The sequence below is a fragment of the Camelus bactrianus genome, chromosome 13 (assembly GCF_048773025.1).
Source record: "Camelus bactrianus isolate YW-2024 breed Bactrian camel chromosome 13, ASM4877302v1, whole genome shotgun sequence".
In the NCBI taxonomy this organism is placed as follows: Eukaryota; Metazoa; Chordata; class Mammalia; order Artiodactyla; family Camelidae; genus Camelus; species Camelus bactrianus.
Genome location: NC_133551.1, coordinates 32,227,943 through 32,240,100, shown reverse-complemented (window position 1 = coordinate 32,240,100; position 12,158 = coordinate 32,227,943). Strand labels below are relative to the sequence as shown.

Genomic DNA, 12,158 nt, shown 5'->3' with positions numbered 1-12,158 from the left:
AACTATGTCAAGCACTTTACAAACACTAGAGTCATAGCTGTCTTATGATTACAAAAGACATGTCTGCCACAAAGATATGTGACCCTGGGTAAGTCAGGCTGTGTAGGTTTTCTTATCTATAAAATGTGAAATTTTAAGCTGCAGTACCTTCTGGTTCTAAAATTTTGTGAGTCTTTGAAGCCCCTCCTGGCAAATTCTAAGAGTATTTGCAGTGCCTAGCCATGGGCAAAGTTGCCAAAGTTCAGGTTAAGTTCTTGCCAGGTTACTAGAATTCGCCTTAAGTGTTAGTCAGGTCTCTTGATTCTGATACCAAAGCAAGGGAAAGAAATCTGTTCTTATTGCTCCGCAGTCCTAATATGAGTCTAAAAATCCTCCCATGTCCAAAATCTGAGATCCTCCTGCATTTCAAACCATCCCAATCTTCCTTACCACTTTTTAAGCTAATATCTAATGCACAAGTAGTGCATTGTTGCTTCCAGACCATTTTGATTTGTGTCATGACGCTGGCTTCTCAGAACAATTCCATGGGAAAGATCTATTATCACCCCCAATTTACAGATGAGGAAACTGAGGGCTGGCTTTGCATGTAGCCAAGAATTGGCAGATACGTGGTTCATACTCAGCTCTTTTTACTGCAGAAACACATTCATCCCACTGAACCAGGCTCCCTTATAAAGTGCTGGAGCCTTTTGTTTACAGATAAGGAAGAGAGGCAAAGAAAAGGGTGACATCACAATTGGAAATAGGACACACAAATGCTGATTCCTTCATGACTCACAAGCTTGGGCCTGTGACTCCCAACATCTTTTTGCAGGAGGACCTATTTTTCTTTTGTAATCAGAAGTTCATTATTTTTTTAAATAGGTAAAATACAGATGAGCAATAGAGAGGATAATAAAAAGCGTATCATACTCCAGTGATAACCACTGTTAATAACATTGTGACGTAATAACTTTCCAGTTTTTTTTTCATATTTATATATTGATGTGTTTATGAATGTGTATTCAGAAAAAGTCTTTAGTTTGCACATACTGTTTCAGAACTGATCTTTAGTAGCAAAAAGTGATACAGGCTGCCCACAGAGAGTTGTATGGAACCCAGATTGTGCACCGCCCCAGAATGGCTCACCCAACTGCCTGTCGGGCCCTCGGTTGCTTGCTGGGTGGAGAGCCGGCTGTCATTACTACCTCCTAACTCCCCGGGCCAAGCCTGCTGCTCAGCCTCTGTAGCTTCTTTGCAGTGGAGCCTGGCAGCATCGGCACCCAGGCCTGGCTCAGCCTGTACCACGGTAGCCCTGGTGTCTCCCACCATGCCAGGGCTTAGCGGGGCTCTGTGAGTACTGGCTTCTCCAGGAGCGCTCTCCTTAGGGACTACCGGGTACAGCCCAGAAGTGCAGGGGATTTAGGGCCCACAGGTGAACCTTAACCACAGGAGGCAGGAGATGGGGAGACTGTTCTGAGCCATGGTTGGTTCCGTACCTCCTTGTCCTGGTGACCCAGCAGCTAGCAGTTTTGTATGAGGTTGTGACAGCTTGGTAACTACCCAATGTGTCACCTCGTATCTGCTTTATCTCCTTTCCTGCCTCACCTCCCTTATCCCCTCTGCATCCACCCGGGGGTTACACATCCTCCCTCCGTAAAGCTTTAGCACATACACTTGTCCTCAGGTCCTTTTTTTTAACCTAGAAAATTGAACTGAGATGATGGTCATTACACTTAAGATATCTCTCTGTTCAATAAGTAAGTACATATGAGAAAAATATCAAAAATTCAGGCACTTTTAGTGAACGTGGATTTTATTAATGACCACAGCATCTGTATGCACTTGAAGAAAAGCAGTATATTGAAGTTGTCTTCGGGTACCATTTGGTGATAGGCGGGTTAAAGGACCCCTTGAAGCCACACTATGCCTCTCCCAAACCCCTTGTTGTGAGAAGGTCTGAAAGGCATGGTTGGATTTTTAGGTGAGACATAGGTCATCACAGCTATTTTACCCTTCACTTGACCTTCTTGCTGTAGTTGAAGGCTCTCAGCCATAAACCTCAGTCCCTCCAGCCTCCTCCTCCCGCAGCCTTTCAAGTGTGAAGTCTTGAAGCCTGCATGCATTTTCCCAGAGCGAGGCGCTGTACACATCTGGCTCAACTTTATTCCAGTTTTCGTTTCTCTGTGTCTTTTTTTTCCCCTGAAGTCAATCAATGTGAGTAACTGCGACGTGAAACTGTGAAGAAAATGGAATAAATATGTTGGAAATGCTGGAAAGTGATCTGTAGTTGTTTATTCTTCTCAGTTTTACTTCCTGGGCTTGTTTTTAAGCATTCAAAGAGTTTCAGCAGTCTTTAAGGGTGTTTGGCATGCTGCAAAACAAAACAAAACAAAACAAAACAAAATATATATATGTGTGTGTGTGTATATACACACACACACATATATATAGTCTGTTCTTTAATATGAGAGAACTTTCACACTGTGCTTCCTGGTTTGAAGGTATGTGGGAGCGTGAGGGGGAAACTAGTCTCAAGGGACAGGGCCTCTCGTGTGCTGATTCAAGTTCTCTTAATAAGACACTTACTGTTTTATGTAATTCAGAGCACTTAATCTATTAAGCCGTATTCACGGGGCTCCTCTTTGTTTCTTGAAGACAAGGATTCTGCCTTGTACATCTTCGTGTCCCCCAGCAGTGCTGACATCCAGTAGGTACTTCCTAAACTCCTTGAATGATGAAGTGGACAATGAAGTTTTCCACTGGATAAGTAAATAATGGTGATTTGCACAAGATGCCCATGCTTCAAAGAGCAAATGTTAGAAACATAATTTAATGTGAACAGTTACTGAACAAGACAATGTATTTATTTGGACAAGGTACTACTTTCTGCCAGAGCTCATTGGCTGTCTTCACAGAAAGGGCTCATTTGGCTGGTTTAGGCAGAGATGGGGAGAGAGAGAGCTGTGAAGCCAGGAATGGGGAAGGAAGGCTTGTGTTCCAGGGTCTGGTGGGGGGAGAGGGGACGAGGCAGTGGACTTAGGGTCTCAGAATTCTGAGTTCTTGTCTGGCTTCTTGAAATATGGTCTAGTCTTTGAAGCCTGCCCCTTCCATGAAGCTTTTCCTGACCTTGAATCAGACACCTAACCTTCTGTGACCGCATAGCCCTGAGTTAGGACCTTTCTTTTGGATCTGCTTCAGGATGGCTGTTTGTGTTCTTGGGTAATACCTTCCACTAGATTATTAAGTAAGGACTTGCCACTTTCTGACTCATATGACCCCCAGAGTGTCCAGCATAGTGCCTTCCACTCGGGCCATTGCACAAATGCTTGTAGAAGAAGCAGACTTACCAGCCCCACATTTCAGAATGATGAAGACATGTACCCCCATGCAGGGCTTTGGTTGTGTAGTGCATTGAATAGTGGCTCCTATAAAAGATGTGATCACTTCCTGGAATCTGTGAATGTGACCTTATTTAAAAAAAGGATCTTGCAAATGTGAGTTGAAGGTCTGTGCCTTAGGATTTTTTTTCCCTATGTGACAGTTACCCTTATAATGCATAATCATAGGTGTAATGATGCTTATTTTGAATAGCTCACAATGAAATAATTCATGACACTTAGTATCAATGGGAATTATGAATGATGATGCTGAATGGTCACCTCGAAACCATGGACCATGGTTTTGGTCTATTAGTTTACTAGTTATAGTGAGCTGAATGGCGGCTCCTATAGTCTATCCCCTGGAATCTGTGAATGTGATCTGATTTGGAAAAATGGGCTTTGCAGATATAATTAAGGGTCTCAAGATGAGATAGATTATCCTGAATTATGTGGGTAGGCCCTAAAACCAATGACATGTATCCTTATGAAGGACAGAAAGAAGGCAGAGAGCAGAGAAAGCCATGGGGAGAAAGGCAGAGACTGGCCACCAGCCGAGGAATGGCTGGAACCACCCAAAGCTGGAAGAGGTAGGAAAGGGTTCTCCTCTGGAGCCCTGGGAGGAAGTGGCCCAGCTGACACTTTGATTTCAGATTTCTGGCCTCCAGAGCTGAGACAGAATAAACTTCAATTGTTTTAAGCCACCAAATTTCTGATGATTGGTTATGCTGCCGTAGGAAACTAATATGTGTGGATTGGTCTGGAATTTTGATTCTACCTCTAATTAGCTGTAAAATCCTCAAGGGCAGAGACTATGTCTTGTTCCCAGTGGGGCCTCAGTACTTGGTGGAACCACAGACCCATTGTAGGCCTTCATTAAATGTTAATTCCCTTTCCCTTCCTTCCTCCTTTATTGTCCAAGTTTACCTTTTTGTTGTTAAGAGCAGAGGTGGTTCCAGAACACACTTCCACTCTTCCTTAATTTCCTATTTGTGACAGAGATTGTAGGTTATCTCCCAATATTTGTTTTCCTTTTCTTTGACTGGCCTTCTTTTGTAGCTGGGTATGGCTATGCATCTATGTTCTGGGGAGTTGTCCATGGAAATGTTAAAGAAGTAGCTTCAGGGGTCTTCCTTATAAGATAGCTGGTAGCTGTCTTTTGCCCCATCTTCTCCATTTTTCTTCCTCTGTCTGCCTGGAATGAGGTGCTACCGTTTTGGACCGTGAGAGCAGGAGCCGCACCCGGGGATGGTGAGCAGTGAGTTGGGCAGGGCCAGCATCCCTGAGGGGAGCAGAGCTGTCATACCGGCCCTGGGCTGCATGCTTCTGGATTTTTGTGTTAGAGGGAGATAAATCTCATGTGTAAGCCATTGTTATTGTTTGTGTGATTGTGTGTGTGAAATTAATCAGCACCTGCAACTTTGAGACTCCAAGGGGATTATTTGCTCATTACATGGACTGATACCTTCAGATGTCTGAGGAGACAGATATCAAATAAGAGATACTTTGAGCCTCTCCTTCACTGTGATGTTTCAAAACCTGTGGCCTCAATTTTTTAACTGAGGAAGCCCATGGCATAACTTCTGGAGTTAAACAGACTTAGGTTTGAACCTTGACTTGGTTGCACACTCCTGTAGAGTGGCCGACCCTCAGTCTTCTCATCTGTACAATGGAGAGACCAGATACCACCTCTTAGAGTCCTTGTTCTAGGCATTAGAATGATACCACGTTTATTAGTAGATCCTGTGAATTGTAGTATTGTATCTTTGTTTTGTTTTAACTAGTGAAATCACTAAGGCTGATGTTTTAGGGGAAGGAGAAAAAACCTGAATGAATAAAAAGTTAAAGCCATAAAGCATTAAAAGAAATACTTTGAAGCAAGAAAAATCTCAAGTAAACAACCTAACATTACACCCCAAAGGACTAGAAAAAGAAGAACAGTGAAGCCCAAAGTTGGTAGAAGGAAGGAAACAACAAAGATCAGAGTATAAATATATAAAATAGAGATAAAAAGATAATAAAAAAAGATCATTGAAACTAAGAGCTGGTTCTTTGAAAAGACAAAATTGACAAACCTTCAAGAAAAAAAGAGAGAGGCTCAAATAAAATCAGAAATGAAAGAGGAGACATTACAACTGGTGCCACAGAAATACAAGAGATCATGAGACTATTATGAACAATTATATGCCAACAAATTTAACAACCTAGAAGAAATGCAAGATTCCTAGAAATATACAACCTATGAAGACTGAATCATGAAGAAATTGAAAGGCTGAACAGACTGATTACTAGTAAGGAGGTTGAATCAGTAATCCAAAACCTCCCAACAAAGTCCAGGAGCAGATGGCTTCACTGGTGAATTCTACCAAACATTCAAAGAAGAATTCATGCCAGTCCTTCTTAAACTCGTCCAGAAACAGAAGAGGAGGGAACACTTCTAAATTCATTTCACGAGGCCGGCATTACCCTGATACCAAAACCAGACAAAGATACCACAAGAAAAGAAAGTTATAGGCCAATATCCCTGATGAACACAGATGGAAAAATCTTCAACTAAATATTAGCAACCCAAATTTAACAGTACATTAAAAGGATCATACACCAGATCAAGTGGGATTTATTCTAAGGATGCAGGGATGATGATTCAACATCTGAAAATCAATCAACATGATACAACATATTAACAAAATGAAGGATAAAAGTCATATAATCCTCTCAATAGATGCAGAAAAAGTACTTGGCAAAATTCAACATCCATTTATGATAAAAACTCTTAACAAACTGGGTATAGAGGGATTGTACTTTAACTCAGTAAAAGGAACACTTTGACCTATACAAGAGATGTGCTGAGAGGACTGGGTAAGGAATCCCTACTCAAGCTGTCAGTATCAGGTTTTGGCCATGAGGATGAGATTGGATTTTTAAAAATTCATTCAGCAAACATTTCTTGAACTCCTACTATCTATCATGTGTATGGGGATCTGTGGGGATATTTGGAGGTAAATTAAAACATGGTCTTGACCTCTGCCCTCAGGAGTTCACTGTCTAGTGGGGAAGATAGAGATTATTATAATGTAAGGAGAAAGCTACTCCAAATGCAGCATTCTGAGGGACCTGGAGAAAGCCAGACGTGTTCCCATTTAGGCTGGGTCTTGAAGGATGAACAGGAGTTCACCAGAAGAGAACAGTCTAGGAAGGGTAGGTCATATGTACAAAGGCAGAGAGACACAAAAGAGCAAGGACATGACAGTGGTTGTGCTGGCATATTCCATGTTAGGGATGGGAGAGGAGGGTTAGTAGGACATGAGGCTGAAGATGTATCCTTGACACTGCTATCTAAAGAGATGGATTGGTTCTTTTTAGTCTGGGGGGCACCATAGGCCTTTTTAAGGAAGGGAATGGTGTGGGCAGTTCTCTTCTGATGCTTATGGATCTCTTCTCCCTGTCTTTTGAGTTGGAATGCTGCCACTAAGGGCAGAGGAGGAGAAATCTTCTGGCAGTCATGGGAAGACACAGATAGCCTTATCTTGGTTGAGATTAACAAAACAAATTAACCTCCGTGTGAGAAGAAGCCCTCCAGATAAGAAATGGGCAGACTCTACTGGGGTCGCTGGTAGTGACACCAAATCTTCCTTATTTTTACTTGACTGGACCATTTGCTTTTATTTTTTCCCCCTCTCTTTAAAAACTGTTGTATTTCCAGTAAAAAAAAAAAAAAAAGTCTCTATCTTCAGGAATGCAGTATGGTTTTACTTCTGGTAAGAACTGAAGGAAATTTAGCTGGATTTTTTTGCATTTGATGAAGGGCATAGTGTGTAAATGGAGGTTACAAGGCTATATTTCCAACATGATTTCAGATTTAGAAAAGAAACTACATATGCATACATAATATAAACTGCCCTTTAGGGTACAGCATTTTCTTCTGTATTTTCCACATTTTTTTTTTCAGAGAGCAAATAAATCTTAAATATCTTTAATGAAAGTTCTCAGTGTAATCCCTGTACTCAACCTCAGAAAAAAAAACAAATTTCATGGGAGGAGGAAGGATAGAATTAGGAATAGGCTGTGTGTTCTGGAAAGAGTTTGGCTTCTCTCTTATTGATACCCTTTACTGGGCTGTTGGTGCAGATTTCGACGGTTCTTTTATTATTCAATCAGTGTGTATTTATTGAGCAACTACTCAGCAACTAGCTACACCTTACCGGTCAGGCTTATTTTAGACTGAAAGCCAATCCCTGGCCTGTCCCTTCCTCTCTCTGGGATTTTCTTAGTTGGGCTCAATGTGGCCACAACACCCTGTGATTCTGTCATCACCTCTCATGCTATGAGGGCTGCTCCAGAGCCCTCCATAAACAAGCTGTCCAGGCTGTTTGGAAAAGGACAGAGAAAAGACAATAATAAACTCAGGAGGATGGCACAGCTAAGGTGGTTCACACGGATGGGTTTTAATGGTTTTTCACACACGATGAGCACTTCATTGTCTGAACTTCACAATGCTGTCCTCACATGGCCGCCCTGTAAATGCCAGCCTCTCCTGGGGAGCCTTCTACAACTGAGCAGCCTCAACTTCAAGGGGAGGCCCTGGTACTTTCTTCTGAGAGTTAATATCAATATCAGAGCCTGTAGGTAAGGTGTGCAGAAGTGATGGCTAAGTTTTAGAAGCTAGGTTAGTTGTTTTCAAAATAGGTATTTGAAAAAAGCTTTAAGAATAAAAAAATGATTTGACATCACTAGCTCCCACTTTTTCTTTTCCAGCACCAGCTGAATAACCAGCACCCTAAAGTTGTTACTGAAGAATCGGTTCTTGTCTCATGCAGGAAAGAATTCAAGAGTGAGCCATAGTAAAGTGAAAGCAGATTTATTCAGGGAGACATATACTTCATAGACAGAGTGGGGACATCTCAGAAGGCAATAGAGATGGCCCTGGGGTGCAGGAATGGTTAGTTTTTAATGGCCTGGGTAATTTCATAGGCTAATGAGTGGGAGGATTATTTCAAATGTTTTGGGGAAGGGGTGGAGATTTTCAGGAATTGGGCCCCCCCACCCACTTTTTGGCCTTTTCTGGTCAGCTTGGGAACTGTCATGGTGCCTGTGGGTGTGTCGTTTAGCTAATACTTACAACGAGCCCATAATGAGGCTCCAGGTCTACTGGAAGTTGAATATTCTGCCATCTTGGACCTAGTTGGTTCTAACCAGTTTATGTCCTGCCCTCAATTGCTGTATCACTCTTCTAATGGTCATCCCCTGCTCCCTTTCCTTCTGTCTCAACATGAACCAGAGTATTCAGGAAGGTGAAACGCAGAGGGAAATGTTTAATTAAAAGCAGGCTTTTTAGTTGTGACAAATGATATGTGAAATTTCAGATGAAGAACTACAAGGCTATGAGGGCTTCAAGCATGTTCAAGTGTGGCAAGTAGGAGGAACATGCTCTGTCTGGTTTATCATGTGGTTTCACTCCCTGCAGGAGACGGCAGGCAGGAGGAGAGAGAAAGGAGCAAACTCCAGGTTACTGCTGGATTCAGGCTGTGGCCACCCCCAGCACCCCAGCTCCTGTCAGAGTCAGAAGGCCTTTCAGGAGAGAGAGAGAGAAAGAGATTGAGAGAGTGGTCTAGCTGTCAGGCAAAGCTGAGGACCTGTCACTTGAGGTAGAAGACAGTCCAGATCCCTTTGATGACTCTCAAAGGTTTTAATAGTCAGATCCTTTCCAGATTGTTCTATTCACCTATCCTAATAGCAGATGCTTTGTGCGTTAACCTGACCCTCTCAGACTCCTCTTCTCTGCTTGGCAAACTCCAAGTCTTCCTTCAAGAATGAAAGAGTTCAGAAGTCTGGGCCATTTAAAAAAATTGGTTTTAGTCTGCCCTCTTCTTTCTCTTCATCCCTGCTCCATCCTTCCTCAGGGCAGAATCAGTCTCTCTCCTATGTTGCTTCCATGTGACCTGGCTCATGAACACTGTTAGAACTGACAGTGACAGCATGGTGGGCAGATGGGGCCTGGGGGAGCCTCTCAAGGAAGCTGGCACAGGATCTCATGAGATAATGTGCGCAAAGGCTGTTTGTGAAGTGCAAAGCTCTGTACCCAGTGTGGTCATCACTCTCCTGTATGGAATAGATCATGCTTGGCACTTTCTCGTTAAATCCTCAAGATAATCACTTGAAGATAGGTATTATGATCACCTTCTTTTAAGATGAGGAGACTGAGTCTCAGAGAGGTTAAGTGGCCTGCCCAAGGCCGTGTAAATAAAACATGGCAAAGTTGGAATTTAAACTCAATTCTGACTCCGTGGTCTTGACCCACAACACCATGTTGCTGGGTCTGTGGGGAACTCAGGTGGGAAGGAGACATGTCCTGGCTATCAAAGCTTCCAAGTCTGGGATGGAGAAGTAAGACAGTCACTGGCCAGTGGGGGTACAGTGTAGGGTAGGATAAGAGTTCTAAGAAGGTGAATGTAGAAATTGTTTGGAGGTTTGAGTTATTCTTCAGGGGGAAAAAAAAGAGGCTTTGTGGAGAGGGCTTACTTCCTCTGCACCTTGAGAAAAAGGTAGGGAAGAAACTGCATGAATAAAGTCTTGGGGGCTTAGGGGTTGGAGAGAAGATGGGAACGTGGGAATGAGGCTCCCTGGGTCACTTCTTGTTATTGTTGAGAACTTAATATTTCCCACCCAGTCATCACCTCTCTTAGTCAGGACAGAAGATGGTTGCTAGCCAGCATGTAGGAGTGGCTGCTCTCCCAAGGTTTGGAAGCATGTTTGATTGTCACAATGATTGGAGGTGGGGTGTGTTGGCTGCGTGTGAAGCAATGTACTTCTGTTGGCACTCAGTACCCCCTAAACCAAATATGCTAAATATCTTGCAATGTATGGAGCAGTCCTGCCCAGGGAAGGATTCTCCTCCCCAAGGCCAGTATCTCCTGCAGAGAAGCAGTGGGGGCTCCCTCTCTAAGAGTACACGTGTAGACATCCCCCACTACCCCAACCCTGCAAGCCACTGCAGTTTCTTTCTGGGAAGCCTGATTCTGTTCCTCACGTCCCTCCCCACCAGACACATGAACACAGTCTAGTTGCTTTGTACCCAATCCATACCTAACCTCCAGGACCTGCTATTTATACTGCTTCCACAGCTTATGACTGAAAGTGAGAATCCTTATCCTATTTTTCTTCCTCTGCAGCTGAGACCATTTAAAGAAAATGCTGCCTTGGTCGTATTTCATAGTCTTCCTTTTAGCATGAACAACAACTGCAAAATGATCCATCTGATCTGGCTACCACTGTGGCGGGAAAGAGGATGAAAAGGGCATTCACTGGGCCAGGCGCTTCTCAGCAAGGGCGCATCAAAGTGGAAAACCAAGTGGCACATACTTGCGGAGAAAGTATGAAAGGAGTAGGGGTGGGGGAGTGCTGGGGATTGAGGAAAGCCCTAATAACATGGTAATAAGAGATAACAGACTACAAAACCCCAGTGAAGCCGGGAATAAAAGGGCCCAGTGCCTCACAAATACAGGATTGAATGAGTTTCATGTTTAATGTAAATACACCTGCCATTTGTTCTCTGAAGCGCTGGTTACAGGTTTTAAGATAAAACAGAGTTTTGAACACTGTGCCAGTGTAATTTGCTCTTGCCCGTGCACTGACTGTACATTTTGTTCCCAAACGGTCCCTAGAGACAAAATACTGCCTTGGCCAGCCTGAAGGTCTCACCTCCTGCTGTTTCCCTCAGCCAGCTCTGCTTCTACCTGGCCTTTATCCTTAGACTCCTGGGCTGCTGACGGAGCGGAGAGAAGAGAGACAGTCAGCCAGGAGTAATACGTGCTCATTGCCAAAGCAGATCATTTTACTCTCAAAAATTTCCCACTGTGTAAAGGGTAAAGACTGAAACTCTCAGTCATACTTTCCTCAGTCTCTCAGCCCCAGCAATCAGACTCCCTTTCAGTTCCTGGATGGTCCTCTGCCTGCATCTCCCCTCCTTCTCCCTTCAATTCTTCTCTCCCTAAGTCAGCATTCCATAGCACTTCTTTAGGGGTGCTTTCCCTGAGCCCACCCCCACACCAGAAGAGATCAGACTCCCCTCTTACATTTGGTCCAGCTGCCCTATACTTTTCCTTCGTGGCTCTTGTCCTGGTTTATAATTATATATTTGTGTGATTACTTGATTAATGTCTCCTTCTTCCACTAGACTGTGGGTTCCGGGAGGGTAAATCGTAAATCTGTTTTGTTCTCCCTCGTAATTCTGGCTCCCGGCACCAACCTGAGATATGGAAGACACTCAATCAGTATTTAACGAATGAATTATTGACGGTATCACAAATAAATTAGAAAATACAAATAAGCAAAATGGAAGAAAAAAAATCTAAAAAGCAGTGGTAATCCTACAAAGGAAAAATACTTAACCATTTTTTGACATAGACCTTTTCTGATTTTTTTCCCTCATCTATAAAATCATATTATGATTTTTCACTTAGCAGTATTGTAAGCACGATTAAATACCCATGAAATTTATTTAGTTTACCATCATTTTACTTAACTATTAATGTTAGGCCCAAGGTTGATGATATGATCTATGCTTCATGCAAACTGATGGGAAATAATATAAAAATTATATCATGTTTACTCACCCAACCCACATTTCACTTTATCCAAAAGTGAAATTAGGACTGGCTGTCCAGGGAAATGGAGACATGTGGCAGATGGAACTCAAGAACACATGGGGAGCACCCTGGCCACAGGAAATGGCTGTGGTTGGTGGAGGAGAAGGTGGTGGGGCTGGGAAGAGTGGCCACCTGCTCCTGGTGGAAACAGTGT

The 12,158-nt window shown here is 43.1% G+C and overlaps 1 protein-coding gene across 2 annotated transcripts in view; it reads left to right on the top strand.

Annotated features, from left to right (window-relative positions):
* The window catches only part of ROR1 (receptor tyrosine kinase like orphan receptor 1), a 388,040-nt gene that overhangs the window by 128,735 nt on the left and 247,147 nt on the right, over positions 1–12,158 (top strand). The gene's annotated exons all lie outside the window — the stretch shown is intronic.